The 12,284-nt window shown below is 43.1% G+C and overlaps 1 long non-coding RNA gene across 1 annotated transcript in view; it reads left to right on the top strand.

Annotated features, from left to right (window-relative positions):
- Positions 1-6,463: 6,463 nt before the first annotated feature.
- The window catches only part of LOC149463187 (uncharacterized), a 105,189-nt gene continuing 99,368 nt past the window's right edge, over positions 6,464-12,284 (top strand). The window contains exon 1 of the long non-coding RNA XR_016312509.1: positions 6,464-6,864. This is a non-coding gene — a long non-coding RNA (uncharacterized LOC149463187). The remainder of the gene's footprint in view (positions 6,865-12,284) is intronic.

The raw sequence follows: 12,284 nt of genomic DNA, 5'->3' as shown, positions 1-12,284 counted from the left end.
AAGCATCTTCCAACTGCTTTATTGAAAGCCACACAGGAGATCGCTGCTTGTCACCACCCCCACCGCTACACAGAACATATCTGACTGTTCAGTTTTCTTTCTGCCCCCCTCCTCTCTCTCCCTGCCGCTGTGTTCTCCTCATTGCCCAGCCCCTCCCTCCATCCTCTGCACCAATAGGAGAAGAGGGGAAAAAGGCTTGATCTGCTCTGCCTCCCCCTGTTCCTGCCAACACTCCAGTCTGTGCAGCTTCAGAGGATGTGTGGGTGGGAAACTGAAAACTGCAGCCAACAGCTCTGATGCATCTGAATGAGTTATAGTGAGTCTGACTTCCATTCCCTCTTTCCTACCACCCCTCCCTTCCTTACTTCCACCCCTCCCTTCCTTACTTCCACCCAGCCCTTACTTCCTTCCATCCACCCACCCATGTCTTCCTTCCTTCCACCCCTCCCTTCCTTCCACCTACCCCTCCCTTCCCTCCTTTCATCCATCCACCCCTTCCTTCCTTCCTTCCTTCCTTCCTTTCTTCATTCCTTTCATTCACCCCTTCCTTCCACCCACCCCTCCCTTCCCTCTTTCCATCTATCCACCTCTTCCTTCCTTCCATCCACCCCATCTTTCCTTCCATCCACCCCTCCTTTCCTTCCTTCCTTCCACCCACCCTTCCTACAACCCACCATTCCTTCCTTCCACCCACCTTTTTCTTCCTTCCTTCTACACACCCTTCCTTCCACCCACACCTTCATTTCTTCCATCTACGCCTTCCTACCATTCCCTTCCATCCACCCCTTCCTTTCTTCCTTCCACCCTCCCCCTCACTTCCTTCCTTCCACCCACCCTTCCCTTCCTTCCACCCCTCGCTTCCTTTCTTCAGGGTAGAGAAGTTGGTGTTGGGGGGGTAAAATTTCAGCTCAGATGCAAGCTGAACCCCACCCAGAAAAAAAAAATTAATCTACAGCCCTGCACCACTCATTCACAGTGTCTCTAATCATTGCATCCCACTCAGTGTCCCTAATCACCACCACCCATTCACAGTGTCCCTAATCATCATCGCACCAGTCATATTGTCCCAGATCACTGCCACACCAGTGCAGTATTGCACATGCCTGCTACCTGTACTAATACTGGCCTGTTTTTTTTACCACAATTCTGCTGCTACCTTGACTGATCCTTAGCCTGTTTGCTGACCATGTCTTTGCCTGCTGCTTGAACTGCCTGGGAAGCCATTTACCAGTAGGCTAGGCTTGCTTGGCTTAAAGAACTGGGACTGCTATAGGTGATGCTACATTAAGGTATATTCCCTGACCACTCATATAGAGGTGACCACCACAGTACATTGGTTTTGACACAATTAGTTGATTATTCCTCATTATACCTCTTAAAACTATCTTGGTGTGTTTATTCTCAAAATGTTGATGATTTTGTGGGGTTTTCTACTGTCCTGGTTCCCCAGGGGCCACAAAAAATGTGATAAGCAATTAGGAAATTAGATGTATAAGCCTGAAAATGCTCCTTGGCTTTTGGGCCCTCTGTATAGCTAGGCTGTAAAAAAATTCTGACATATGGTATCACCATCCTCATGAACAGTAGCAGAAGTGTTTTGGTGTGTAATTCTAAGTATGCCTATGCTGTTTGTTAGAAGTATAGTATTCATTCATAACTTTGTGTACAAAAATACATTTTCATTTTCTTTCATGCATTTTCTGCAAACTTGCGAAAAGTGACTTTTCCTAAACACTCTGGAGTGTTTGCTTTCCAAAGTTGGATAATTGTGTGAGTGTTCTGACTCCAAAATATTACAATCTAACTTTTTTCATGATAAAAGCTGCCTTGAGTTTCACTTCTACTTTACAGCCCAATTAAGATTGCATACTCTTCAGCCACTGTGCTTTATATCTGGCTATTGTCTCTGAAATGTGGCACTGTAATTTTCATTTTAGCACAACAACTGACACCTCTCTTGAATTTTACTTGCAGTGGGGAATTAAGGGTGCTGGAACCTTAGGTGAACAGAGTTTTCATGTTAGGATTTGATATGTCACAACTGTACTAATGGTGAGCTACTGGGGCAACAATGGAATCTGTGAGCTGTTTCCATATGCTGAGGAACTGTCACAGTAACTTTTGGGAGTTAATGCAATGTTTGCAGTCTCAAAATGTAAGTGCCCCACTAAAGATTTTTTTAGGGTCCATAAAAGTGAGTTTTATTCTAAACTTATACTGAATTAATGAGCCAATGCATATCAAGGGCCACACAGCTACCCCTTTATCAGGGCTACAAAATAACATAAAACATGTCAGAGTTTAAAAAATTAGGTGACAGGAATTGCATTCCAGCAGGCAAGAGGGCTTGACAAATCTCTGCATGCAGGAACAGGCTGACATATAGTCATACACGTGCACATAGAGAAGGTGAATGTGCCCACATCCACATATCATGTGCCTGTCAGTAATATTGGCCCTTTAACCGAGCCATTGCTCTTGTTCAGTTATGTTATGCTTACAGCATTTACTGTGAGTTTTGTGACCTATTATCTGCATCTGATTACCAGTAACCAACTTTGAATGCTCTAACCATCCCTTGAACTCCCCTTGTACCAATTCACTCTTGTTCTTGATCTCTGCTTCTCCCTGTACCTGCTGCTAATGTACGTCTTACCCTCTACGGACCACAGCCTGTATCCTGGCCATGATCCAGTGTATGTGCTTGTACCCAATCCAATTACCAGTTTCCAACTCAGCGTGTCTCTTGCACATACTGCCTAGATATCTGCTATCTCAGTGGGCCAGCTGGATCATCTTATGGACACCTCTACCCTGGTATGGACTCCCCATCTGGGTCATCAATGGAATGCAGTACCTTTCACCTCTTCCTGCAGTATGCTTTGTGGGTGGTGAGGCTCATCAAGAGCCCTAAGAAAGGATGCCAGAATAGTGTGATACTGCTTCAAAGGGTTTTATTGATCCATTCACAAGTAAATAACAAACGTAAAGGTAAATCACAGACTGACCATAAGATGAAAGTAAAGATGGCCGCTGGATCAGCAGGGGCTTCGGCGGCGTGACGTCAGGATGCTGCAACTCCTCCCTTACGCGTTTTGTGCTCTAGCACATACTCATAGGGGGTGTGCCAGCAAACGTCCGACGTCCAGTATTGCCATATTGCCAAAAATACATAAAAATCCTAATAATCCCCCGGGTAGACCAATCATTAGTGGAATTGGATCATTATGTTCAAGGGCAGGTGAGTATATAGATCATTTTCTGCAACCACTAGTAACCAAAATGCTGGCATATTTACGTGATACCAAACAAGTACTGCAGGATATTAGAGATGTAGTAATAGAAACCACAACATTTTTTGTTACCCCAGATGTTACATCACTCTATACAAACATAAATCATGTGGATGGCATGGAGGCAGTACAATTTTATTTGAATGATTTTAAAGATATGACTTGTTTACAACAAGACTTTATACTTGAACTTTTAGAATTTGCGATGATGAAGAACTATTTTTGGTTCAATAATCAATTTTATTTACAAATCAAGGGAGTTGCCATGGGAGCAAAATTTGCTCCCAGCCTGGCCAATCTTTTTATGGCCAGGTAGGAGGAAGATGTTATATATGCCAGGGAATGGCCGGAGCTCTCATTTTATAAACGCTATGTAGATGATATTATTTTAATCTGGAATGGTGAAGAGCAGGTGTTAATTAACTTTTTCAGCACTTTAAACAACAATACGTTAAATATCAAACTTACCTTTGAATATAGGGTACATAGCATACACTTTTTGGATTTAACTTTGTTGAATCAAGGGGATAAGATCATAACTGAATCCTTTTTTAAACAAACAGATAGGAACAGTTATATCCCCCTTGACAGTTGCCATCATCCAGCTTGGCTAACCAATATTCCAAAAGGACAGTTCCTTAGGATTCAAAGAAACTGTACTAATATTGAAGCTTACTTGTCAGAGCCTGGGATCAAACCTGGTCCTTCTGCAGTGGGAGGCAATGTCTCTTCTCACTGAGCTATCTGGAATGCTGGACAGCTCCCTTGACAATTCTTGGATAATCCTGCCTTGTGCCTTGATTTCTCTTGAACCTTGAACTCCTTGCTCCTCCCATGAACTTTCTTATAAAAGCCATGTCCATGCACTTCCTCCTTGCCAGATTATTGTGCCTTACCAGCCAATATCCCGCTTACTGTTCCTGCTGCTGTCTTCATCTACGTTACCGACCTTTGGCTTGCTACTGACTACGATTCTGCCTCATCCTATCTACTACCATTGGTGACAGACCCTTGGCTTGTGACTGACTCCGCTTCTGTTTGATCCCTGAACTGTTTGATCCGCTTTTGGTTTCCAGCCTACTCATTCCCTGGTGGGGTGATCCTGAGATCTGCAACCTGGCATTCGCACGCAGCCAAATCCATCTCCACCATTGGGAGCTCTGGGGAAGACCGATGGATGCTTAGACCCCGCACCTCAGGTGAGCCTGTGGCATTCCCAGGGTGGGCCACTGGTGTACCAATCCTGCTGGTTTCAGGTAAGCCTTACAACTGCTGTAGCAACTGGTCTCTGAACCTGACCTTATATCATGACATTACTACTCCCAGGCAGCGATTCTAAAAAACAGTTTCTTGGAGAAAGATTATGATGAATCTATGTTAGATTGCACCTTAGAAGCAGTGGCTAATATTGATAGAGATGAAATATTGAATAATGTGAATAAACAAAGGACACCCAAAATATGCCCGTTCATTATTGGTTTTTCCATCCAACACAAAGCAGTTGCAAAAATCATTAACAATAACTGGAGGATCCTTAAAGCGGATCCTATCTTAGCGGGTTTCCTACCTGATAAACCCGAGATCACTTTCAGGAACGCTATGCCCCTAAGGAATAGGATAGCCCCAAATGTGATCAACTCCCCAATAAGTGCAACTTTCTTTGCTGAGATGAAAGGGTTTTTTCCCCTGTAACAAGTGTGTAATCTACCTCTGTAATAACATGAGGAAAAGGAAAATGGATAATTTTATTTCTACAACTTCAGGGAAGGTATATACAATAGAAAATGTCATTTCATGTAATAGTAAACATGTGGTGTACTTATTATAATGTCCGTGCAAAAAACAATATATTGGTCGAACTACAAGAAGGCTGAGAGACCGCTTAAGGGAACATGTAAATAACATTAAAAAGTGCTATAAAGATCATTCCCTTTCTAAACACTATTGTCTATGCCACAACAGAGACCCTTCTTCATTAAAATTTACAGGCATTGATGTCATAAAAACACATTGGAGAGGAATGAATAAAATAAGGGCAGTTTCTCAGCTAGAATCAAAGTGGATATTTGAACTGGATACCTTATATCCCAAAGGGCTCAATGTTGAGTTCGATATCAATTGTTTTATAGACAACAGTTAGTTTTAATTTTTTTTACTTTTTTATCAGGAATATTTCTATCTTTTGTTTCCACTAACACTCCCTTTCTTTGTCATCATATTTTTATTAGTTTTACTAGTTTTTTAGTGTATCTTATTCTGTTTTTTATAGCTATTCTATTCCATTTTAAGCTATATGCATCATATTTTACCAGACTGATATTTGTTTTATGATTTTTTTTATGATATTTTTATTATATGTCTAATAATTTTTAATTCTCTTATATGGCATAATTGGGTTGTGCTCCCTTTGCATATTTTATAGATATAGGGATTTTATTATGTTACTTATGCTGCACAACTCTGACGTTGAGTTACCAGCACAGATCTGTTTTTAAGTTTATATTCAATTTTAATTTTGTATTTTACTGACCATATTTTATTATATCTTATATATATCATTATGTACTCATACATATTGTAATATATGTTATGTTATATATATGATACCTACCTATTTTGGCCATTAATATTGATCACCATCTTAGTTGATTTTGTTCATTTATTTGAACATTATGGTTCTATGGATACATTGATGTTCTTATTGGAAGCTATGGTGATATCTATGAATATCTTTAGCAGCCTAAGTTTAATGGGTCTGACTAATATGCATACATGGTACGGGTACTGCGCATGCACAGATGTATTAAGTCGACGGGAGGACACACAACCTAATAACATATATATTTATATCACTATTTAAACACCGCTTGTTCGTGGTGTATTGATTAGGAATAATGAATACAATGTTTTGGCTTTCATTCCCTGGTGATCGTAGTGTAATGCGCATAGGAAGGCATCAAGTAAATGTCCCCTGGATGCGTGTGCATCCTGTATCAATGTATTTTGATCTTGAGTCCACAACAAAATGGCGCTGATGTACGGCGCACGTGCATGGTAGCCGATAGCATGGCGTGGGTCGTACCACGCATGCGCAAAATAGCCGACAAATTGACGGACACGATGCACGCACGCGCCATTTTTCACTATGGATAGAACATACTGGACGTCAGACGTTTGCAGGCGCACCCCTATGAGTATTTGCTAGAGCATGAAACACTTAAGGGAGGAGCTGCAGCGTCCTGACATCATGCCACCGAGGCCCCTGCTGGTCCAGCGGCCATCTTTACCTTCATCTTATGGTCAGTCTGTGATTTACCTTTACGTTTGTTATTTACTTGTGAATGGATCAATAAAACCCTTTGAAGCAGTATCACACTATTCTGGCATGCTTCTTAGGGCTCTTGATGAGCCTCACCACCCACAGAGCGTACTGCAGGAAGAGGTGAAAAGTACTGCATTCCATTGATGGCCCAGAGGAGAGTCCATACTAGGGTAGAGGTGTCCATAAGATGATCCAGATGGCCCACTGAGATATAATTATTCTTAAATGCGTGATGGTCTTACGCATCTGGTGAGTGCATAATTCCGTTATTTATTTATCACCAGAAGACTCACTAAGGATCACTTATATTTGAAGCTTCATGTTTATTCATTGATATCTGGACTTTATCATCTATAGGCACTATTTGCACTTTGATGGATGTGCATTTACACTGTTGTCACTTTATGCATTTACCTTGCTGATTGAATTGTCACTTGAATTAGCACTACTTGCACTTTATATGATATTAAGATCGTTTTTCCATAATTTTATTGCACTTTATTATATTGAGATTTACATTATTTTAGCGCTGCACCTAATTGTATCATTTGGTTTCAGAAGGTTATTGGTGCCTTTCGGTGTTACAGCAGCTCATCCATAGTGCTCACTTTTATGCCTTTTTATTCTAATGTCAGTGGTCCCAGCCATTATCTCTGATCACTGCCACAACAGTACAGTGTCACCAGACCAGTGCTGCCAGTCAGTATACCTAATCACTGCTGTATGCATGAGTCCATAATCCCTTCCACCCACCCACAGTGTCTCTAATCACCACCTCTCACTCACAGTATCCCTAATCACTTTCACCCACTCAGTGCCTCTAATCACCACCACCCCAGAGGAGCATTGCCAACCATCCCTGCAGCCCTCAAAATTTCCACTCGCTTGTGAGTGGAAATAAGGTGGGGAGGCAAGCAGTTCAGGGACTATGGGTGTGTGGGAGGGGTGGTGGTGACCAGCAGCAATCTCCTGTATGACTTTCAATAAAGCAGCTGGAAGCCGCGGGAGGGAGAGGAGGAGAAGCATCTTCCAACTGCTTTATTGAAAGCCACACAGGAGATCGCTGCTTGTCACCACCCCCACCGCTACACAGAACATATCTGACTGTTCAGTTTTCTTTCTGCCCCCCTCCTCTCTCTCCCTGCCGCTGTGTTCTCCTCATTGCCCAGCCCCTCCCTCCATCCTCTGCACCAATAGGAGAAGAGGGGAAAAAGGCTTGATCTGCTCTGCCTCCCCCTGTTCCTGCCAACACTCCAGTCTGTGCAGCTTCAGAGGATGTGTGGGTGGGAAACTGAAAACTGCAGCCAACAGCTCTGATGCATCTGAATGAGTTATAGTGAGTCTGACTTCCATTCCCTCTTTCCTACCACCCCTCCCTTCCTTACTTCCACCCCTCCCTTCCTTACTTCCACCCAGCCCTTACTTCCTTCCATCCAACCACCCATGTCTTCCTTCCTTCCACCCCTCCCTTCCTTCCACCTACCCCTCCCTTCCCTCCTTTCATCCATCCACCCCTTCCTTCCTTCCTTCCTTCCTTCATTCCTTTCATTCACCCCTTCCTTCCACCCACCCCTCCCTTCCCTCTTTCCATCTATCCACCTCTTCCTTCCTTCCATCCACCCCATCTTTCCTTCCATCCACCCCTCCTTTCCTTCCTTCCTTCCACCCACCCTTCCTACAACCCACCATTCCTTCCTTCCACCCACCTTTTTCTTCCTTCCTTCTACACACCCTTCCTTCCACCCACACCTTCATTTCTTCCATCTACGCCTTCCTACCATTCCCTTCCATCCACCCCTTCCTTTCTTCCTTCCACCCTCCCCCTCACTTCCTTCCTTCCACCCACCCTTCCCTTCCTTCCACCCCTCGCTTCCTTTCTTCAGGGTAGAGAAGTTGGTGTTGGGGGGGTAAAATTTCAGCTCAGATGCAAGCTGAACCCCACCCAGAAAAAAAAAATTAATCTACAGCCCTGCACCACTCATTCACAGTGTCTCTAATCATTGCATCCCACTCAGTGTCCCTAATCACCACCACCCATTCACAGTGTCCCTAATCATCATCGCACCAGTCATATTGTCCCAGATCACTGCCACACCAGTGCAGTATTGCACATGCCTGCTACCTGTACTAATACTGGCCTGTTTTTTTTACCACAATTCTGCTGCTACCTTGACTGATCCTTAGCCTGTTTGCTGACCATGTCTTTGCCTGCTGCTTGAACTGCCTGGGAAGCCATTTACCAGTAGGCTAGGCTTGCTTGGCTTAAAGAACTGGGACTGCTATAGGTGATGCTACATTAAGGTATATTCCCTGACCACTCATATAGAGGTGACCACCACAGTACATTGGTTTTGACACAATTAGTTGATTATTCCTCATTATACCTCTTAAAACTATCTTGGTGTGTTTATTCTCAAAATGTTGATGATTTTGTGGGGTTTTCTACTGTCCTGGTTCCCCAGGGGCCACAAAAATGTGATAAGCAATTAGGAAATTAGATGTATAAGCCTGAAAATGCTCCTTGGCTTTTGGGCCCTCTGTATAGCTAGGCTGTAAAAAAATTCTGACATATGGTATCACCATCCTCATGAACAGTAGCAGAAGTGTTTTGGTGTGTAATTCTAAGTATGCCTATGCTGTTTGTTAGAAGTATAGTATTCATTCATAACTTTGTGTACAAAAATACATTTTCATTTTCTTTCATGCATTTTCTGCAAACTTGCGAAAAGTGACTTTTCCTAAACACTCTGGAGTGTTTGCTTTCCAAAGTTGGATAATTGTGTGAGTGTTCTGACTCCAAAATATTACATTCTAACTTTTTTCATGATAAAAGCTGCCTTGAGTTTCACTTCTACTTTACAGCCCAATTAAGATTGCATACTCTTCAGCCACTGTGCTTTATATCTGGCTATTGTCTCTGAAATGTGGCACTGTAATTTTCATTTTAGCACAACAACTGACACCTCTCTTGAATTTTACTTGCAGTGGGGAATTAAGGGTGCTGGAACCTTAGGTGAACAGAGTTTTCATGTTAGGATTTGATATGTCACAACTGTACTAATGGTGAGCTACTGGGGCAACAATGGAATCTGTGAGCTGTTTCCATATGCTGAGGAACTGTCACAGTAACTTTTGGGAGTTAATGCAATGTTTGCAGTCTCAAAATGTAAGTGCCCCACTAAAGATTTTTTTAGGGTCCATAAAAGTGAGTTTTATTCTAAACTTATACTGAATTAATGAGCCAATGCATATCAAGGGCCACACAGCTACCCCTTTATCAGGGCTACAAAATAACATAAAACATGTCAGAGTTTAAAAAATTAGGTGACAGGAATTGCATTCCAGCAGGCAAGAGGGCTTGACAAATCTCTGCATGCAGGAACAGGCTGACATATAGTCATACACGTGCACATAGAGAAGGTGAATGTGCCCACATCCACATATCATGTGCCTGTCAGTAATATTGGCCCTTTAACCGAGCCATTGCTCTTGTTCAGTTATGTTATGCTTACAGCATTTACTGTGAGTTTTGTGACCTATTATCTGCATCTGATTACCAGTAACCAACTTTGAATGCTCTAACCATCCCTTGAACTCCCCTTGTACCAATTCACTCTTGTTCTTGATCTCTGCTTCTCCCTGTACCTGCTGCTAATGTACGTCTTACCCTCTACGGACCACAGCCTGTATCCTGGCCATGATCCAGTGTATGTGCTTGTACCCAATCCAATTACCAGTTTCCAACTCAGCGTGTCTCTTGCACATACTGCCTAGATATCTGCTCCGAGGACCTACCTGCTGCCAGCCAATGCTTGGTCACATCTGTCTACTGACCAGCCAAAGCTCACTCATCACCTGTCTACTGATCAACCAGTACCTGCTCATAACCTGTCTGTTAAACAGCCAATACCTGCTTATCACTGTCAATTGCCAGATAGTACCTGCTTGTTCCAGCCTTCTGTTCACCTGCTGCCACACAGCCAGTTTACCCTTCCAAGGTCTGCTATCAACTTATTTTTGTTCTAACTTGAACACCTTGCTCTTATCCACTGCAAAACCATCATGCACTCGTGCCATCTATCCACTCTACCAGGGTCCTTGAGCTGGAGGTGTAAGAGGCCTTCTTCATCAGGTCAGGCTAATGCACTGGGTATGTGACAGTAGCCAGTCCAGGCTGGGGAAAGATCCTGACTTTAAAGTTGAGATCTATCCCAAGGTCTGGAGCAGCACCTGGCTCAGCCTCTGGGTGAGTGCGGGGAGGCTGAGCAGAGAGCAGTGACTGTGACTGACAGTCCTGCTCTCTACTCAGAGCAGATGTGAGAACTCAGCAATCAGCAGTCCTGTGATCACTGAGTTCTAACACTTAGAGCCAGTAGGGGACAGATGCAGCCATTGGTCCGATGCTGCATTCACTTAGGTAAGTATAATTGGAGGAAATAAAGCCCACGCTTCTCTTTTTAAGGCTCCAGTGAAAAATGTCAGATATAATACAATTCAATGCTATTGGGGCATGACCAATTTGAGTTAGTATATAATATGGCAAAAATCCTACTACAGATATGAAAAATACTGTGCTAACATGGTAAAATTAAAATACAAATGAACAATCCTACTGCTACACCTAAACCTGAAAAACGTAGTATGCAGATTTTACACAAAACAGTGCCCAATTTGAGAGGACAACAACTCTATGAAGAGAAGTCCAAAAGCCAGTGAGCACCACCCTTTTCTAGGGAACCCAGAAATGCATGGTGGATGGATTCACCTGAGGATGTGGCTTAGAGGATCCCCAAAGTCCTTAACAGCTATGCACAGCAGCATAGCCCTGGAACTCTAGGTACTTTTAAAGTATAAGAATAATATAGGTAAATTGAACAAAAAGTAAACAGAGGTTCATTCAAGGGACCCATGTGGGTGTCTTGTTTCAGGCAGTCCAACTATTTGCTAGGTGCCAGGGGGTTGTCAAGAAGCTTGTCCATGCCAACATGTTGCATGCAGAGCCTGCAGGGGTAAATTATGCTGTGTTGGAGACCACACTCACGTAACCGCTTTCCAATCTCAAGGATTTACAGCACTTCTCTGTTTCTACAGAAAAGCCAGTAAGCAGCAGGATTTTAAAACTTTCATATTGCATCTTGTAAAGCTTTGGTGCAGTTGCCAGTACCATGTCCTCATCTCAGAAATTAAAAAAGGATGCAAAGAAAAAATACCCAGAGGGGAACCTGTGGTCATTTACTGGATGGGGGATACCTCTTTCAAATTCAGCAGATCCTTTGTTCCACAAAGATATTGGGCTTGGATCACTTACCTCCCTTGACCACACAAACATTGTTTTGCCACTGCTGGCTGTTTGCATCCTCAGACTGTGTCCAGCAGTTTAACTGTATGCTGAAGGTCAGCAAGGGAAGAAGCCTGAGAGTAAGTGGCATTCTCCACCAAATATGTCATTAAGCCTCAGAGTTTAATCTCGGGTCTATTTAGGATGAGTACGCAGTCAGAGGACAAGTGATCTATTTTGGTCATCAGTGCTGCATTGTTCAATAGCCTCCAGGACAGCTTTGGTATTTGCCTCTAGCCTGAGCCCTGACTCCTGATCTTTTGTGAACCTGGCCTCTGTGGGAGAACAAGTCTCTAGGTCTGAAGAGGCCTGCATTGCAGCATCCAGGTGC

Source organism: Staurois parvus, unplaced genomic scaffold (genome assembly GCF_062004578.1).
Source record: "Staurois parvus isolate SC_StPar_1 unplaced genomic scaffold, SC_StPar_1.0 ptg000157l, whole genome shotgun sequence".
Classification (NCBI taxonomy): domain Eukaryota; kingdom Metazoa; phylum Chordata; class Amphibia; order Anura; family Ranidae; genus Staurois; species Staurois parvus.
This window is presented reverse-complemented; position numbering and strand designations above follow the sequence as displayed.